Source organism: Epinephelus lanceolatus, chromosome 2 (genome assembly GCF_041903045.1).
Source record: "Epinephelus lanceolatus isolate andai-2023 chromosome 2, ASM4190304v1, whole genome shotgun sequence".
NCBI lineage: Eukaryota > Metazoa > Chordata > Actinopteri > Perciformes > Serranidae > Epinephelus > Epinephelus lanceolatus.
Window position 1 is genome coordinate 25503191 of NC_135735.1, and position 20902 is coordinate 25524092.

Here is a 20902-nt window from a genome sequence, read left to right on the forward strand (position 1 = left end):
AGAGATGTTTAGTCTGTCAGTTTAAAACTATTACCTCAAACTCTGAAAATATGAGCTGAGCCTGTCGTGCATCGACACAGGGAGACAGCACTGTGAAGAGCAAACCTTTGAAAAGTCTAAATCAATTTTTGGGGGAGTAACATAACAAACGCTTCACCGCAGTGAAGAAAAGGGGATCTCTTTTTTAACAGTTTGAAAAGCACATATTCATACAATCTTCATAAGGCAAAACAGCATAAATGCAGTATACATGAAGTCTTTTGAAAAGGGAGATGACAGGGAGGGAGAAAGGGAGAAGACACAGGGATGTTCCTCAGAGAGGCAGACAAAACACACAGGAAGACCACCACCACCATACACAACCCTCCATACTTTTTTCTCCCCTACAACACCCACATTGCACACACCTACCCATGCACCCACCCTTCAGGCCAGCCTGCCGGCTAAAGCCTTCCCAGACTGGACTTGAGTGGCCGAGCAGCGGACCAGAGGAGGGAGAGAGGTTCCCATGCCACTGGTGCTGGAACTGGCGCGCCACCCGGAGGTATTTATAGCAGACCAGCACTAAAGGGCCGGGAGAGAGGGCATGCTTGTTTTCCTTTCCATTCCCCAGGCACATTCACCAGGCCTCACATGTGGGTGTTAAATATATACCCAAATACTGGGAGCAACACTGTGGGGGCAGAGAATAGGAGGCAGTGGGCTCCCTTGGAATAGGGGTGGGTTGGTGGTGGAGGGGGGGAAGGAGCGAGATGGAGAGTTGAGAGAGGGAACAGGAGAGTGGAGGAAGTCAGAGACAGACAAAGAAAGAATGAAAGAGAGAAAGATGAACAAATTTGTGTAGGCTTTCCAAGGTCCAAAGGGTCTCAGAAAGTGAGACGGCTCTGTGCCAGCTCCAGGACCCAGGAGTAGAGGTCAGGACAAGGATCAGAGGTTAGCGCCGAGCTGAACCCGGTTCATCTGGAGACTCCACAGAGGAGAGGCAGGGGAAAGTCCAGACAAAACAAGGGCACATTTGCATTGGAGGTAGTGGAGCAATCCTGTTGTTGTGGCCTCCTTAACATCAAATGATATCTGGATCCAAAAAGCAGCCCTCCCTATCTCCAGCTGCTTCCTCTATATACTCTATGATGTATGTCTCTCTGCCTCTTTCTCCTTCTCTCTCTCTCTGCATGGGAATTCCAGAGTGACATTATTACTATGATGAAAACAGACCCTATAAATACTGAGCACTATGATGAATATAACAGCGATTATGGGGGCAGCGATAATTAGATCAGGAAAGAAAGAGAGACTCATTGAAGTTTGGTCTGTTTTTGTGTTTGGGAATTCCTTTCAACCGTGTGTCTTAATTCTATGAAGAATTACAGAGGCAACGGTAGCATGGTAATCATCTGGGTCTCTGCGAGGGCCTCTTGGGGCCTCTTCAGTGATCCTCTCTCCTGTTTCAGCTCTCTGCTCCCTCTCACATCTCTGTAAAAGCCACCCTGCTGTCTGCTTTTTTAATGATGGTTTGGCCAACAAACAATTAATGACTGCCCCACAGATGCCTGTTAAGAATGAAATAGCAGAAACTATGGAGCACTCCCAAATGGGGCCATCCAGCAGCTCCCGCTATCTTTCCATCCAGTTTTGCTCGTCAGGTTTTTACCCTCATCAGCAGATCCCTTACCCACCCAGGTCCGGCTTAGATCTTTAAGTCCTAAGACTACAGCTTTAACAACACCCTGACCTGAGCCCCTGTCCAAATCCCAACTGTACAGCAGCCATCCCACTAGCTGATTGCGTCAGAAAGATTCCACAGCCATGGCCTCTGTTTTTTCATACTTGTGGGAAAATAGCAGTTCATGTTTCCTTGGATGCTTCACACATTCCTCACCCTGTCTTCACATCGCGGGGCCCCAGAGACTGGGTAGGGCCAAAGTCACTCAAGAGGAGGTGCTTGGCAGATTAGAGGTGTGGCTAAATGAAAAGGGGAAGGCAATTTTTTATTGTTTATTTAGGAGTGAGTTGCTAAGCGATGTGATCTCAAAAAGGCACTAATTACATTTCCCTGAGTTTGATGAGTATAACAGAACTTGGACAGAAACTTTCCAGCTCATTTAACTTCTCAGAACACAGCTGGGAATTATAGATAACAGAACATCTGGAAGTCACAAAAATACTTCTCTAGCGTCTAATCCAAACTAATTCAAAAGTCACCACATCCTGCAATGAACGACATCCCAAAGCTAACTCAGTGACAGCTCCTATATTTCAACTTTTGTTGTAAAGAAAAAAAAAAAGTGTAGCCATGTCTGAATGGCATTCCAGCTATGTGGGCAAAAGTTCATGCATACTAGATCATGCAGCATCTTTTGCTTCAATTTCATCATTAGACTAAAATAGACGTCATGGAAAAGTACCCTAAACCCCTACAGTCATTACACAAAACTCACACACTGACACTTTTGCACTGTACAACACTACTTTATGTTCACATACTCTATTGTTCTTTAGCAACAGCACAAGTATTACAACACACTACATCTACTAAATTCATGAACATCTAACACACACACACACACACACACACACACACACATACACACACACACACACACACTGATACACAAACAGAGCTATATCTACTTGGCCACACTCAAGTTTGGTCTCATCCCAAATTCCTGACCTCAAAATTTCAACAAAAGTAGTTAGTCTTGATTTATGCATGCTTCAGTTTAGGATGAAGAGAGCAGGACACAGTAGCAAAGCAATTAATTTTGATGCTGAAAACATTATTAATGGTAATGTTTAAAACATCAAAGCCCCGGCTGACAGAGACACAGCATCTCCACTCTGACAAGATGGAACAGATGAGCTCAGTTGAGTCAGTCAAGGTGAGGCACAGGGGAAAATGTAATTTGTCTATCCGTTGATTTTCATTGAGATTTCCTGCAGAGGCTGTAGTTTACAGCAGGTTAAACTTGTGTAACTTGTGTCTGCTGTATAGTAGGACAGGCCACTGTATGAGGGGAAGAGTCTATGCTCTGTCACTGGCTTGTGTATCTGTCTATGTGCCACAAATGCATCATGCTTTGGATTGTTTTTAGAAGAAAAGTGAAGCATATTGTCAGCATGGGGGAGGAGCCAGGAGTTGCTCTTTAAGGCCTAGATGAGCCTGGTCTCACTCCAAAGTCGTCAAAGTCTGGCACTTGGGCAGTGGCTTGCAGCGTCAGAAACTAGGACAAGGACAAGGACGAAAGTTTAGGTGGCTAAAGTCAGAGTTGGGCGAGCAGGAGGGATGGTGGATGGGTCCAGCAAACATTGACTTTCACCCGAGAGAGTGGTGTTCGCCTTCCATAAGATTCTAAAGCCAAACCCTACTGGTCACACCTCCAGCCTGGCAAATCGGATTTGCCAGGCTGGTCACACCTCCGGGATACTACCAGCTGATAAAGACACATCATGACGCACGTCAGATGACGCTTCTGAAGAAGACTGCAGTGACAGTCGAAACATGTCAAGGTAAACTACATCTCCTTAAAAACTCATTGTCTGAAAAAATAGAAACCTTTCTACACTGAAACCAAACTACCATCGAGGAGCTAGTGGTGATAAAGGCCGACTGTTGTGCTGCCTCATGTGGCCTTTGTGTCAACTAAGAGGTTGCAATGAACACAACACACAAACTACATCCGAAGACCAAGACCAATGTTTTCGGCATCAAAATAGAGAAACCAGAAGAAGTTAGCACATCAACAACACAACCTGATGTTGAAAGAACGAATGAAATTTGTTGTGCACTAATGACAAACAACACAAACAATTACAAACCATTTCTGCTAAAGAGCTCAATGGCTAAAAAAATAATCTTACCTTGAATGACAAGTTTGTTTCAGTCTTATGCCCTTTTGACTTTAGCCATTTGTTTGCTTTCCTCACTTCCAGTTTTCTTCTCGTGCACAAAGCTGAACTACCAATCAAAGTGATGTCATTCACCAACCAGTTCTGCCATCCCTGACATTCATTCAACATGCTGTATCAGCCGGAAAAACCCAACAAGGGCTGACTAGTGCCAACAGTGCGGAACACGCTGCTAAAACTAGGGCGACGGATGCTCATCGATGGCTGACCATTTGTCCGATGTGTCAGGACCCCCAAGACCGAAGGACTGAATTTTACCACTCAGTACCAGCTTTGACATGGGATGCAGGGTACAACAGTGAACACACCATCTGTGGGAATGTATAAATCTTAAGTTCATAATGACCGAGGGGCCAGTGAAGAAGCCCCTCCTCTATCTGCGTGGACTCCTCACTGTAGCTTTGGGCAAGGGGATAAAGCTTCTCTCACTCCCACATATTCATTTACCCCCCACCATCACACCAATTGAACCAAGGAGTCTGGGGGAGCCACATTGATATTCACTACACATCTCCATCCCCCAGCCACAACCATCCCCACTGGAAACATTATTTCATTACATATATTATGCATTCAGCATAAGGGAGTTGGTGAATGTGCAGTGTGCAGATGTGTGTGTGTGGGCGAGCTCAGATGTTTCCTTCTATGTATACATGGCTGTGACAAGCCTGTTGTAAAAAGAGTTTTAAAGAGGGTGTAGAAAGATATAACGCCTCAGGGGTCCAGTGTTAATGGTACTTAGTTTACTTTGTGAGCGAGAAGACAAAATATTTATTTCGTAGTTTTGTGTCAACATTATAAAAGTGATTTTGCAATTTTTTACTATGCAGAGGGACAACGTTTCCTGCAGAGTTTGCATGAATTTTCTCAGTCCATCTGAGTGTGTGCATCCACATGTGAATGTGTGCTGTGTCTCATGCAGAACAGGAGATAAAAAAGATACAGAGAGAGAAGAGAACAGAATAAAAGACCAGAAAGAGATGAAGATAGAGGCAGACAGACAGATCTTTCATATGGCCCACTGCTCTTTGGGCCCTGGTCCAGATGTCACAAGAGCAGTTTTTATTTGTTAATGTCTTGTTTTAAAAGCCCTCTTAAAAGTGGCCTGCCGCCTTTCCCTTAAGTCTTTAAGTGGCTCAACACAAGACACTCTTGTCTGATCCGAACTGGAATCAATTTGGAAAAGAAACCATTTCACCTCTGATTAAGCACTGCTCTGTCTCTGCTGTGGCATGCTGACCTTTCCAGAGGTCTGTCTTGTGCTGCTAGGAAGGGCCAGCCAGATGATATGCTGGGCTAATTAGACTGATTGACGTCAGAAGGCAGGGCCCGAGAGTGGCTTGTGTTTGAACCCTCAGCCATTTGCGAGGACTCACAACCCTATCTCTGTCAGAGGCCTTCTGAGTCTCGCAAGTCAGATTCAATGTCTCTTTTTACAATTATCCCATCATGCTTTTCCCTTTCATTGTCTCACATTCATATATCAATTAACTTTTGCCCTCTGACTTCAGGGCCAATCAAAAATGTGACGCCTGCTCAGTGTCTTATGATACAGTGAGCCTGGTGTCCTTTGCTTTGTGTTATCATTGTGTATGTTCAAACATTAATTATTCTCATTTTGGGGCCGAAGTGTGGAGACAGCACTCATACATGTCATACTCAGGCCTGTCAGCCATTTTGCCAAATTCTGCCTGCCTTGTCATCTTTGAAATGGCTGCATCTAGTGTGATCTGTGTGATCGCCACCTTCCATCTCTGTATTCCTCATCAATTCCTTCATCTCTCACCCTTTACTACAGCAATGTAGCGCCAGTCCAACATCTGTATGTATCATGGGCTTGTGTAACATATAAACCATGGAAGTCCCTAGAGCTATAAAATGTTGCAAACCCAGAACGCCTTTAGAAGAGAGATCAGAGGGAAGGAGTCCACCAGAGATCAGAACTCGGTCCAAATTCCAAGCACTTTGCCTCATACCCAGAGAAATGTTGCCTACAGAGAGGCCTGGTGGAGAGAAACCTCACCTCCGGTTCAAGCGGATTCCTCTGCCCTTTTATTTGCTCTCGTTTGGCTGCAGGGGGAACGTGCTCCACTCTGACCTGGGGGCACTCATCCAATCAGCTCGCTATCTGCTGCAAGGGCCTCCATAATAGTGACATTTTTCCACCTCGTCAATAAAGTGGTGAAAGCCACCCTCCACCCGCTACTTGACCGTTTAACTTCTTCCTGAAAAGGCCCTTTCTTTCTGTCTGTCTCTGTGTCTGGCTGAAATCAATAAAAGCAGAGCAAGGAGAGAGGCCAATCCAGCGGCTGCATTTACTGGTGGTCTCAACTGCTGTACAAAGAGGATGGCTGGCAGAGAAAAGGATACAGGAGAGCTGGCAGCTCGAGTCCTTCTCATTCATACAGCAATGGGAGAAACCGCTTCTTGTCTACACTGTATGTTGTTGCCCAGTAAGGATATGGAGATTCTGAAAATGCTGAATTTACAAATCCAGTCATACACAGATACAGCATGCTGCACACAGTCTTGTGTATCCTAAGAACAAAACAGAACAAACTTCCATGTTTGCACACAGACTAAAGACTACAATCATATGCAACGAAACTGGCTAAAAAAACCTCTAATGATCATTGCTTGCCATGACTCATTTAGCAGCTGCATTCACACATCACCACATGTCTGCAGTGATTGACATAATGGCATCAGAGTGAGAACAAAATGTCTTCCAATGAAGGAGCGGGAGGGAGAAAATGAGAGAGATGGGTTACATCTATGCCAGTGCTGAAATGAGTGCAGCGCTTTGTTTGGTTATGCTGTCTGAGCTGAAATTGATTACTGTGAGAAGCATGCACCAAAGAGCCCCTGCATTCAGATGAAATAAATAACACACTCTCTTAGAGATGGGAGGGTATGTGGACGAAGGAACAGAAGGTGAAAAATGGGAAAGGGGAGGAGGGAAGAAACAAAGATGGATGAGGTCAAAATGAATTTACAAGGGGATAAAAAAGCAGAGATGAAAAGGAAAAGGAAGGAAATGACTAAAGGTGGGATACTGAATGTCATGTCTCCAGTCTAGTGCAGCACGAAAGAGAGACAGCCTGGAAGACATCTGGAGTAGTCGAGGATAACAGCCACACACCACTCCCCAACCACAGACAACATGATGAGGGATTAAACTTCATTACAACATGTTATGGTAATGAATGGGCTGTGGCCAGTTCTGGATGTGTTAGAGTAATTACCACACTTCAGTGCATGTGTGAGTGACACTTCCTACACATGTCTGTCTGTGTGTGTACATGTGTGCTGATCATTTTTCTGGGGCTACAAATTTAGTGAAAAACCAGGAGGTCCTCTCCACCATGCGCCAAGCAGAGGCAACTGCTGCAGCTAATTAAAAGAATGCAACACTCAGCTACTGTCATATGGATCATCTCCCATAATTAGCTTAACACTGTTCTTTAATAGGAGATGGGCTGGGGTAGGCTCAGATGTTGTGGTTTGGGCCGGTGTCTGGGATTCTGAGTCTATGGTAGGTGCCAGAAAGGGAGGGGGACAGACAAAGCCACGCACCCCAGAGGGGTGAGGTTGACTCTAGGTCACAGAGGCTGCCTGGCCTTATGGCTGACAGATGTTAGTCTGGTTCAACAAGAGTTGTGATTCTGGAAAAAGTTACACCACACTGTGCTCCACACTGCAATTATCTTCTCTGTGTAAAGAAACATCTCATACATCATCACTCAGCAAGACATAAGCAAGAGCCCCTCCCTGGATTACAAAGCCTTTGATACACCATGTCACTTGAATCTGCTTGAATCTAGTTGTGCTGCACTTTCTTATTCCAGTGTTTGAGCTGGCCGGCCTGTCGGCAGCATTCCCAAGTGGAGCAACAGTGTGCCTGCTGTGGTTGGTGTGCTGCTGCTAAAGTTGCTAATGATCCCCACAATGGAGTAGCAAAGACTGGAGCTGAGTCATTTCATTTACAGTAATCTTCAAAGTGTGAGAGTCAAGAGGGAGGCAAGGGTGAGAGCCAAGGGGGAAGGCCTGTCCCCAGACTGCTCTCTTTTCCCTCATGACAGTACAGCAGGGACATGCTGTGGATAGGTGTTCCTCTGCACATTGCCAGCCTATGAGTTTCCCTATATTTGTTCATGCTGGGATCCATGGTGTGTGTTTGTGTGTTGGTCTGTTGGTGTGTGAAACAAAGGCAAGGGTTGTGAAGTGACCGTTTCCCGCAACTGGCATGTGGATATGTGGTCGGCAAGCACGGTGGCAGCATTAAGGAGAAAGAGTGTTTTCCCGCTAAGATAAGGGAGAAAGGGGAAATGAAATGACAGTAGATCATTAGACTGGGATCGCCTGCAGCTTGCTAATTTATGCAAATTAATTTCTTGGCTGATGTGAGAGGGAGCGGGTGACACTGCTTGGCGAGCAGTCAACACCGAGTGGCGAGAAGGTTAAACTGCTGCACTCTGCTTTGGTGGTCTGCAAAGTTTAGCGGCGTAAGCCAGGGAGAGCTGTGGTATACCAAGCAACAATGACAAAGAAACGCACACTATGCCAGCCCTCTTCCTGGCAAGGCGGGTAGACAGGCAGCCAATCAGGTCCGTGCTGGTTCCCTTGTAGGCGAATGGCATGGCATGCTGGCCCTCTCGTCGCCCCGCCTCCCCTCCCCACTGCACTGCAGCTGCCCAGAATGATTTTATAAACATTTTGCCAGTGGATCAATACCTGTATTGATCAACCATTGTGAGAGTGATCCGTCTAAAACCCAGAGCAGCCTAGAGCTCAGAGATGGGAGGAGCGAAAGAGAGAGGCTGCAGAGAGGATGGAGAAAGAGAGAGAGTCTGCAGCCACAGTGAAAGGGAGAAGAGGTACAAGGGAAGAGAAGCGAATCTGAAAGAGAAGCAGACGCAGAGCTGAAGGCAGGTGGGGAGGCAGGTTTTCGGACAACGCTGCCAGGCCACTGGGACTGGGGAGAACCCTATGGTAATTGCGCTCTCATTAAGGGAGGGAGGGTGAGGGCGACTAATGACTGCTGCTTTAAGTATGCGGGTAAGTGACAGATGGAGATATAGTGCGAAGAAATGTGTATGTGTGCAAGAAAGGGGTTGCTTCCCCACACCTGAGGTTGCTAATGCCTGCACTAGTTTGGCCTGCTATGTAGCAAGTCAGGTACATTGTTGCATGTGCATAAGTGTGCATGATTGCATGAGGTTCAAAGGGAAGATGGGGGGCAAATGGTGGGTGATTCAGATGTTTTGCACACAAAAAAATATCTTGCTTTGCTTTTATATTTTGATTTTTTATGTTTTGTCTAGAAAAACAACTCCCTCTGAACAGAACTAGCTGGAGTGTCAGAGATCTGCAGTGTGCCTCGGTGACAACATGGGACAGAGAAGGCCTGAAACGTACTGTGCTCATAACCGGAAATTCCTGGGAAAATCAAACAGTGAAAGATGTAGCTTGCATCCTGGATACAAAGATTCATGGAGGAAGTAACGGGAACATTTCTGATCAAGGCAAAGTTGGATGTGTAATCCAACACTGATTTCAAGCTCCAAGATGGTGATGTAAACTGTGGCAAATAACAGGTTGTTGCAGTTTTGAAATGGTGGATAAAGCTAGCTTTGGGATGTTTTCTGACAGTTTGTTGGATTGGATTTAATTTTTATTATATTTTGTTGGAATTTTACTGACCAGACGACTGACTGGACCACTAAACAGCGATGAATGTTCGATTCAAGGCCCCAAGCTGCGCTGCGCTGGAGGAGGAGTAGTCAAAAGGCGTCTGGGATCCTCCCCCCAATGCTAAAGGGAAATCAAGTTTCCATTGATTGATTTTAAATGTGACTTCCATGTGCATAATTGTGGATTTGAGGGAAGATGTATTTCTCCAAACTGTGGGGGAGTACCTTGATGCTCATAAACCCACAATGCGCTGGAGCTCTAGTGTGGGAACACTGAGAATAAAAGGCCTAAAACCTACAGGTTCAATCTCCTGTGAACATGTAGTTGATTTAAAAGAATGAACATTCTGTGCCAAGGACAAGAAGCGCCCACATACAGTTTTGTTAAATAAACTATGAAACAAATTAAATATTATTGTGTGGTACACAATGCTCATGGCTCTAAGTGCGTGTGGCAGTATATATCCTTGGCTGTGTCCCAGTTCCACATTGTACACGAATACAATGAGAATGCACTGTATATGTGGAGGAGAATACTGTTGTGACAGTTGTTATACAAGAAACTAATGACAGGAAATGATGCAAGATGGTCACCAATAGACCTCAATTACACTGTGGAACCCGACTGACATTTTCAAATTAGGAGAAAATAACATGAATGCACAATGTTTTCCAAAGACTTAATTAATTTATTCTCTCTCACCACCATCCACACACCACACTGCCAAAATCTGCCAAATTTGGAATGTATCATCTATGAATGTATGCTCTATTTACACATTTCATCACTTTTCCAAAATAAACATTCAAATAAATTGTAAATTAATAGAAATTGTGAAATTGGGACACAGCACTTGAGTGTCATGTTCTCGTACTTTACTTGAGCTAAACTCATTAGACAAATGTAGCTCAGGTACAGTACAAGTAATGGTGATCAGGGAGACTCGAATGTTTTTTAAGTGTAGAGAGGAAGATAAACATCACAGTACAAGCTTGCCTTCATTAAAGTTAAGTTAAATATACACAGCACATAGATAATGAGTTCAGTGCAGCAACAGTAATTTTTCTCAATGCCAGAATAGGTGTTGGCATTGTACTGCAAACCATGTCACATTTGTATGTTTTATATGTTAAGTTTGTACATTATATAGGTAATATACACTGTATGTTACATCTGTAGGGGATACGTTAAAACTTTAGGTTGTTTGGTGGCCGACATGTTGTTAAAACTAATTGCTTTTGTTGTTTGTTAGTCTCAAACAGTGGTCTGCTGCAGTCTGCTGTTTGGCAGCCATCTTGCTTAGCTGAACTATGTCACTGTAGAATTGTTAATATGATACATATGAAACATACAAATGTAACAAATTAATGGTTTGCAGTACAATACCAATATTTTATTGTGGTGACTAGGCTGTTTTTCTCATTATCACTGACTGGTAATCTATGTTGAGTTTATCAGTTGCAGAAGGATAAATAGAGTTCACAGACAGAAAAAAAATATGAGAAAAGCCAGTGGTCACAGGTCTGACATCAGATTCAGATTTATGAAACAACCAAATCAGATGTGGGTAAATATTCACCAATGTGCACATTTATTAAAGACAAACCTTTATACTCTAAACATGCTGATGGAGTTTGAAGCTCCCAGTTAGCTGCATGAAAATGTGTCTCAACTGTGAAAGGAGGGACTAGAACTGTTCATTTTCTTAACAGAAACCAAGTGGCAATACAATTAATGCTTATGAACAGCACTACCTGCAATACCTACGCTGTGCTAAACCAGTTTGTGCTTTGGATAAACCCAGCTGAAGTCTTGCAAATTCAAGCCAATGGCTCACAGTGTAACATAATGTAAATGCTAAATATGGCTGCCAGTCCTCTCAGCCATGCTCTTGTTTGTTTTGAGCTGATATCTTGACTTGAGTGTGATTATTATTTACAGCCAGTATATGTGGATATATCAAAGATATCAAGAAATAAGTCATTTTTTTCCCCATTAGGACAAATAACCAAAGTGCTGCATAGCTTTAAACACTCAACGGTTCGTGCTAATATTGGTGCCTTACCATTGTCTACATCAGTTTAATTTCAGCGAGATAAACACTCTTAACTGTTATCACCTTACACAAAGAGTTAATTCATGTGCTATCAAAGCAGCGCTGAGACACTGAATCATTTCCTTGTTTCCTTTCATCGTTTTTGTTTGATTCCTACTCTCAAAAACAAACCCTTGGATGAGTGCCAAGCCATAAATTAGGATCTTCATTAGACACATCAAATCTAAATTACTATTCAATTAACAGGCCAGTCAACCTGAACTAATCAACCAATTAGGCCGTGTGTGTTCACAGAAAAGCTAACAAAAGCACACGAGTCCCCTGGGAAAGCAGTAAAACACTGCAGAAGAGTGACAGTGCAAATGAGAAGCCACTGGTTCAGGAGAGAAAAGGGAGGATCAGAGAGTGGCAGAGGAGAAAACGTGACTCTGAGATCACATCACTATTCACCCCCTGTCAGTTTTTGGGAAATGAAACTTCAAGTTACAAGAAATAATTAAAACTGAGACAAAGAAAAGGGCAAAACAAAAGAATTTATAAGAGCTTTGATCAATTTGCATTGTAAATGGGTATACTGTTTTCAGGTTAATGTTTGTGACCAATCTTTTTATGCTAATGGGTTTTGATTGAAAGGCGTATAATTCCTCTGATCATAACTCATATTGTGTGAAAGCATCTGCTGGCACTGTTGCAAACTGAATAAACACTGGCCGGGCTCACCACTAATAAAGCTAAACAGGTTGTTGAGCTTAATTCTATTAAGGAAACTGTATCAAACCAGGTAATTAAAATCTTTGATTATGATGAAATGGCACAAAATGTAAATTTTGTTTTTATACATGATATTTTCTGCAGATCAGACAGAATATGAGCAGTGACTGTACTGCTTGAGTTTCTTTGTGCAGGATAGAAATTCGCATTTACCAGCTCTGAATGAAGACTACTTTGAAATCTTGTCACATAATGTTGTCTGCAGTTTATGGCACTCATCTTTGGTGAGTGCTGTGGCAGAGTGAAAGGCTTTGTGATGCCCCATTCAGTGAGGCAGGGCTGCTGGGACGTCTGTGCTGAACATACCTTTGGGCCACAGGAGATCTGGTAGGCAGCACAGGCTGATCAAACGTGTTCTTTACACAGACCAGAATGCAACCTAAGAGGGAAACAAAGACACACACGTTACATATAGACACTTATATACATACAGAGTAAAGCTGGACTGACGCTGGATTATTCTTTACGCTGTTACTGATATTTGGGAGTTTAAAAAATATCATTTAAAAAAACCAGAAACAAACAAACTCAATATAAATCCCTTAGATGTGTTTTTTTTCTTGTTGTGACCGAGACACAGTCAGAGCGGGGACATCTCTCCCCCTTACCACCCTCACATCTAAAGGTCTGGGATCTGATGGCGCTCCAGTACAGGCCAAAGGGGGTTGTAAAGAGGAGAACACCATTATTGTACTAGTAAATGTCAGAACAACCCCGTCTAATTGTGCCATTACTAATTCATGTTTATTAATGCAGTGATGTATGATGGCTCCACAGACAGACTGAGCTTGTCTGTGCCTGTCATGTATGGCTTATTCTTTGCCAGTGAGGGCTGCAGGGAGCGTGTTAGGAACCGGGTGGTGGATGCGGTGGGTGTGGGGCATATGGTGCACGTAGTGACAGTGCCAAGTGGTGTGTGACTTTAACATGAAGGCAGAGGGGGTGAGGGAGTTGACTGATGGTGCCGGTGTCTTCTGCTGGCCGGGTGCCAGGGCCCTTGGTCCCCTGTGCCCCAGCCCCTCACTACCCCAGAGCCTCTGGGCAAGTACCACAGTTATTGTTTTCACTGCCAAGCAATTAGCGGCACTTAAGATTTATTTAGTCATGCTCTAATGTGTGGTAATTAGCTTGGGGCCCAAACAAGCCCCTTCATCCCATCACCTTGTCGCTCGCATCAGCGCAATGCATCAGCAGGAGACAGTGAGGGAATGTGAGAGAGGAAGCAGGAGGTACAGAGGGTGGGGATCGTGTCGGGGGGAGGTGGAGCACAGCTAGAAGGATTACAAGAGCACCAGTCCAGCTCTGTGGATCAGCACTTTTTAAGAGATCTTCAGGGGCCTGTTGGCTGAACGTATAGCAGGAGGAAAGGGCAAATACAGCCCAGTTACACTTTTATAGAATGCTTTGTGGAAAAACACCCCTGACACACACCTCGGTCTGGCAGCTCGGTTTGTCATATGGCCCAGGGGGCTCCGCTGGCCTATCACATGACCATTGTAATGACCTTAAAGGGCAGCCTCCTCAACAAGCTCAGGCCACTCCCACTGGCTGGACTGCTCTTTGGGAAATGCAGTTTGGGTCACTGCATAATGAGTGATGCACCCTACGGCTGGAATAAAAAAAAGAAAAAGAAAAAAAACACCATGTATAAACGAGGCCAAAGAGATTATGCAAAAGCTGCCAAGAAGGGTAAAACAAAACCAAAAAATGTCAGCCAAATGCTGGTATATCTACTGTTCTTGTTTCATAACGCTTTTGGGAATTAACATAATAAAACACATGATATGAATTTTCAGATTACATCACAAATTTGTTGTAGGTGTCACCTCTATTAAGAGATAGAAGCTGCGCAATAATAGATTTATTTTTTGTTAATGCGTTATGGTTTAAGCCAGTGCTTTGGTAATATGATTGTATGCATCCTCTAGGCTGTGTGCACTCACAAACCGGGCTCTATGGTCGATCTCACATGTGTCAGCTATAGTTTGGTCCTCAGTACATTCACATACCAGCTAGTGGTGATTCTCTAACCACTGTGGTTAAGACATGAATTAAATATAACATTCAATGAACAACACCAGGCTATACAGAAGGCTGGAGGCAAACAATCATCTACTCCACCTTAGTGACATCCCCCCACATCTCCATTGAAGCACGTACAAAATAAAGAACGACTGCACTTTTTGAATATGAATATACGCAGTCTTGAGAACTGAGGAGTATCAGTGCGTAGAGTGTTATAACTTACAGCTTCTACTTCAGCAAGAAATACTTTCCTTTTTAAAACACAATGCAGAGTGCTGCAGCAGAAGCTCACTGAATACATGTGAGCAGATGAAGGTCAAAGGCAGGTTCAACTGCATATGCACATCTTATACATATTCATAAACAAAACCCATCAATCTTTGCTGGTTGGAGGGGGTGGGAGAACATTTGAAAAACTACATATTAAAAACAGCATGTGGGAAACTATACAGCACATGCCTTTGATCATTAAAAAACACAGCAAAAAAAAAAAAACTGCTGATGCAGGAAATCAGAGTAGCCATTTTTGTGTTTAGTGTTTGACTGGTGGATGCACTCTAATCATTTCAGCACTGGGCCTCCTCATGGAACTATCACCTAAAATTGCTATGCAGTCTAGAAGGGTGGTGCTATAAATGAAATATCACTTTCCATTTTATCTCCAGGGGCAGCATGATGCTCCGAACCAATCAAAACCTCACAAGCCAACCCTTGACCTTTTTCATCTCAATATGACTACCATTATCTTGCAGAAAATTAGAAGCGTCTCGCTATTGTTCAGTAGCGACAGGGGGTGGAGGTTATTTAAAGATAAATGCTCCAGTGTTCATGATACATGTGGCAATCACACACCACCAACACGGAGCAGAGGGGAAACATGTCTGCTAACGCCGTGTGGCTGCATGAGCGCACATGCGCGCATATGAGGTCATGTGTAAATGGATTCGTGTTGATTGTCCGGTGCTGATGTAGTTACGTGTTCGCCTAGTAAACCTGTCTGACGGTGTTGGGCAAGCAGGTTTCAGTGAATGCTTTAGCATTATTATGTGAGTAGTAAAATGAACTGGTTTAATGCACTATTTACAGCCTAAATTTTGAAAGGGAAGCCACATGATTATACAGCCTTGATTTCAGCGGTCTCCATAGGCAACTGGATCCCTGCTGGCTGTCTTATAAACATGAGTAGTGAGAGGGATAATATCCTCCTGGTAACAAAGCCATTAGGTGACGAATGTGAATAGAGCTGATGTAGGACTGAAATGACATGACAACGTGATGCTGTGGGTGTGAAAACTAGCTGAGCATCCGTTAGCCTTTTAGCACACTCTCTCACAGAGGTACGCACACAGCACTCATACAAGTCACACACACATATGACAAAGATACTTGGGAACACTGCTCGGTTCAAGAAGCTATTTCATCTCTTTCATGTGCAAGTCTAAGCAATATTTTTGAGAATGAAGGATATATTTAAATGTTGAAACCCAAGAAGCTTTAATCGGGTTTATATGTTTAGATGATAGCAGGGACATTCACTCAAAACAAAGTTACAGCTGTATTTTAATAGGTAAAAAATCACAATCAAAATACTCACTCCAGCATTTTTTTAAAACAAGCTTTCAGTGGCTGACATTTTTGTCTTTCAGCCTATCCCTAAAATAATTTATTTACTGGTTAAATATGAGCATGAATATCCAAATAAAATTAATTTTAACAAAAGCTTTGCTGACAATCCTGTATATTCTGTGGCAGGCACATTGTCCTTGTTCTCACATAGATCGAACCTGAGCAGTAGGTACAACTACAGAAAATCTTCTAACTTTCTTGGCTACTCTTAAAAGTACTAAATCATCAAAAGTTTATAAAAATGTTCAGAAAAAAAGCTAAAATATTTAAGCATATAAAGAAATAACCTTGGAGCACAAATCCTCTGTAAACTGTTGCACTGAAGCAACTGTTTGACAAACGCATTGGGTTAGAAATGATATATATTTAAATATATTTAAAACATGCTGCACTGGACTTCTAGTATTTAAAAAATATCTCAGATATTTTGTTCTGATTGTCTATTGTTTTGGGTTTAAATCTGAAATCATGAGAGAAAGCCTGTCACTATTTATTCTCATAATCAGAGCAATATAATCAGGACAGAAGACAGTGTCAGAAACCACGATACCAATTTCTGTGGTCCTCTCATATTTTGGTAGTTTTCGCTGCCCTAACAATGGCAGGATGAATATTAAACAATATGTTAAATGTGCACTGTTAGGGGCAAGAATAAAAAGGACCATGAATTTGCAGTGGTTCTGCTGAAGGACTTGCAAATGTCATAAAACAGCAGGAAATCAGCAGTTCTATCCAACATATGTCAATAGCAGGATATGCTTCCTAAATAAATGAATATATAATATTTTTGTTCTTTTTCCACTTCCAACATTAGTTATTATCTATTATGATGCATGCATAATGTTACAGAGGGTCACAGGATAGTTCTGCTTTAAATGTTATATTTCCATGATTGGTTCATTCTCTCCATTTCCTGTTCATTGTGTGCCAGCAAACTCCATTGTCTGTGGGTAGGTTCTGCTCGGCCCTCAGAAGGGCCATCCCTAGGGAGCACTGCATCTTTTATTAATCAGGGGCGCTGCGCCACAGCCCCGCTTATCTAATTTAGCAGCCCGCCTCAGATACAACTACGTTGGGCTTGGTGTGGAGAGAAGGGACAGGGGTGTGGGGGTGCAGTTGGGTGTAGATAGGATGGGGGTTGGGGTGCCTTCCTTCGGTTTTTCCATATTGTGGGTGATGCAGGGTGGGGCGGGGGGGCTGTGAGGGAGCGGGGGGAGACAGAAGGGAGGTAGCGACTTATGAGACACCTCGTCACCAAGTTTTAGGACTGAATCACAATACAGCAAATTACCTTCTGCTGACAAGAAAAAAAATGAGCATGGCCCCCATATGAAAAAAATAGGATTGTCAGGAAGAGGTGACACATTGATTGCTTAGTATGCGCATCCAGAAGGCTGGGGTTCAGCGGCGTCCTCCCTATATATATGTAGAAGAGGTGCAGCAGTGCACAGCACAGCCATGAGGGGGAATGAGAAATTGAAATGCCATGTTAGATTGGAGTCCTTTCCTCAAGCCAATCTCTCCAGTCTAGCCCATTCTAGCCCATATTAGACCACCATATCATAGTACGTGTGTGTTGTGGCGAACGTCCATGTTTCTATACATACCATCCACTACTGAAGAGAAAACAGTTTGGCGTTCACTAACATTACATTGTGCTGGAGGGTATACAGTATCTGTTGTACTGATTTTAAAAACAAAACATAAAGGCCCGGTGACACAAACAAAATACACAAGCATAACCTGGTCTCTAGGTGTTTTATCCTTCCTCTCTGGTCGTCCCTCCTCCCCCTTCTCTCTCATCTGTGTCATAGCTCAGATGAATCAGTGTCATCGGTGTTGAGAGCACTTACTGTCAACCCTGGCGCCCCGGGCTACAGCACTGATGGACACAAACTATAAAATATCAGCCCCCTGGGGAGACATCGCTCAAGCACTGCCCCATAGCCCCGAGGGGGTGTGATCTGGTCAGTGTGTATGTGTTTGTATGAGTGTGGTGAGAGAGCAATGGGGCAATGTGTTTGTCTGTGTATCACTTGTGATCCTGTAAGTATGGTATAGTGAGTGCAATCATGTGGACAGTTTCCACACCATTTGCATGAGAAAGAGGTAAAAGGGAAGCTGATGAAGCGGAAGGATGTTTTTTTCATGTCTGTGCACGACTACCTTCTTGGTTTATATACTTCTTCTTAATAGACTTTAGGAAAAGAAAATATTATAAACGTGACACTGGGCTTTTCTGAACTTTTCCCATTTCTGCGCCACAGTCACCACAATGACCCTCCCCTGGTCCGACTGAACACCTCAACAGAATTCCACAACTCTGTGTATAAGCTCAGCCCCCCTGACAAAAACTACAAGCAGGCAACCGTATGGGAAAACCGCAAATGAATCAATCAATAAAATCAATGGCTCTGTCTGAGGACATGTCCCGCATCAGCTGATAAGTGGTATAACCTCCCCCCTCCTGTTTTAGTGAGACGCAGGGAGGGTATGAAGGGTCTGCATGGTTAGAAATGGAAGAGGGAGAGGAGGCAAATCAGCAAGAGAGGGAGAGAAGAAGCCTTTCAGCCCTCTGATGAAACCCTCCCACCCTCTGTTGGTCACCGGGTTGCTACTCCCTTCTTTCAATTCTGCAAGGTCGAGGTTTCTGCTGTACATCTGAGCATGTGTACGGCTGCATTTATGTAAAATATAAGGGACACACCATAGATGCACACACTTATATTTCATGAGATGAAATACCATACGGAAAAAAACACCAATATACACAAATAAACTTGCCTTTTAACATGCCTTTACCATATTTCCAAATATTGACTATTCATTTACACTGTCTGCAGTCTGTTGCTGCTTGATTCACCTAATAGAAGTATATTAACAAGGCTCCTTTGAGATTCAAGGACAAAGGCATTAAGAGGGAAAAAGGAAGGTACAGAACAGTGTATTGTTGCCCAATGGCAATGGGACATATGGCGAGGCTTATGTTGGGTTGTACTATTATGCATTACTCTGTTAGCGGTGGAGGTAAAGGACTTCTTGAGTGGCTTGGAGGAACATATAAATGCAAATAGGTAAAATCAAAGGAAAAGCACAGATTGCTGTTTGTCTTCAATTTTTTTTTTTTTTTTTCTATTTTTTTGTTTCTCGTCGTAGTGCCATAATGGAAGAGTCATGAGGCCTACCATAAGAACTGCATGATCAAAAACAGTTATTCTTAGTGTGTGGCAGGTAAATGACAGAAGACAACAAAGGCATCTCTGTTTGATCACATACATTCAAAGAAAAAGATAGGTACCAGTCAATTACAACTGTCATGGGTTTGTTTGTGGACTTTCACTGGCTTGAGCCTGACCAGTACTCACTAGACTGCATTCTAACATACCCATATCCATGTTTAATGAGCAGAAAGCACCCCACTTATGATCTGATTTGGATAAAACAAATAAGTCTTAGTGGTAATGCAGTACGCCACAACTGTCTTTTGATCTAGCTATGCCCCTGTATGGTAAGGCAGGAAGGGTCAGTTTCCAGAAAGAAAGAAAAAATCAGCAATGTGTGATATAACACAGAAATACCCAATGTTAGCACAGACAATAAATGTTACTTCCAATTGGAGGGATGGGGACTCTTTCAGAGGGGAGGAGGGCTTCTGCAGACCCCTGTAACAGTCACTTAAGTTAAGCACTAGTCTGCCAGGCCTGCCGCCACACAGTAAAACTCATCTATAATTTGTGATGAGTGTAATGCCATCTCCACTTCATGATTATGTGATATTCTTCACCTCTGCCATAGCCAATGAGGCCAAGAGCTGGCAAGTCTTAATGAGGTGCCTCAGAGTTCAGCTTAGGGGAAGGAGAGGTGGGAAGATGAGTGTATGGAAAGAAAAGGAGGATGAGAGGACGAGGGGTGTGGGCCTTATGCAAGCTGGATAAACTGATAATCACAATACTGAAAAATACATTCAGTTTTGAGTATGTTTTGTGAGATATCATCTCACTAAACTATGATTGAATATCATGTGCTTTTCCTTATTTTCTGTCATATACCGTAAAACTTCCATTTGTAGCCCGGGCTATTATTTGCTTAAATCACTGAACTCAACAGGCTTATATTTGGTACAGGCCTTTAATTCCTTTCACACAAAATTGTTGCTCAGCAAAGATCAGGAAATACAATCAAATTGTTTATCTAAACAAGTACGAATATTACTTGTATAAAAATTAGGTTTAAGATAATGTATCAGTTATGAATCATTCAATCTAGCTCTGACAGACAGCACATCAGAAAGAGCAAGAGAGTTACGGCACCTGGAATACCAACATAACACCACTTTATCCTGTTAAAACAATACTCACAACTTGGATTAATTTTTATTAAAAACGCTTTTGATTCTTTTGATCTGAGGACCCTTACGGACTAAAGAAATATGAAAAACTTAAAGGGTAATCGAAGAATGGGCACATAATTTCAGGTAGCCAAGAAACCTCTTTTATACATCTGAGAACTGATTGACAACCAGACCAGGCCTCTAATTGAGATAGGCCTTAACTTGTCAAAATGTGTAGCCACACCAGGCTAGTAAAAGGGACTGGGTGTTTAATTGGGACTTGAGTTAATTGAATTTTTTACGATATATAATGTTACAATGTTGGATGTTCTTACCAAACATGGACAATGTTTCAAATACTGAGGGAAAAATATGTAAAGGTTACCCCTGTGAGCAAAAACCTCAGGCTTCAGACCGTTCTCAATGTATCCAACATTTTCTTTATATGGTCGTCCGCTCCAGGCACGTTACTGCAAGTGTTAACATTACGTTGT

The 20902-nt window shown here is 43.0% G+C and overlaps 1 protein-coding gene and 1 long non-coding RNA gene across 2 annotated transcripts in view; one reads left to right on the forward strand and one right to left on the reverse strand.

The window, feature by feature from the left end:
- The window catches only part of zfhx3b (zinc finger homeobox 3b), a 219310-nt gene that overhangs the window by 166715 nt on the left and 31693 nt on the right, over positions 1-20902 (reverse strand). Inside the window, exon 3 of the mRNA XM_078175685.1 lies at positions 12734-12806. The gene's annotated coding sequence lies outside the window, so the exon portion shown is untranslated. The remainder of the gene's footprint in view (positions 1-12733; positions 12807-20902) is intronic.
- LOC144467316 (uncharacterized) lies at positions 8610-10009 on the forward strand. Its single transcript, XR_013493585.1, has 2 exons — positions 8610-8964; positions 9231-10009. It is a non-coding gene; the product is annotated as an uncharacterized LOC144467316 (long non-coding RNA).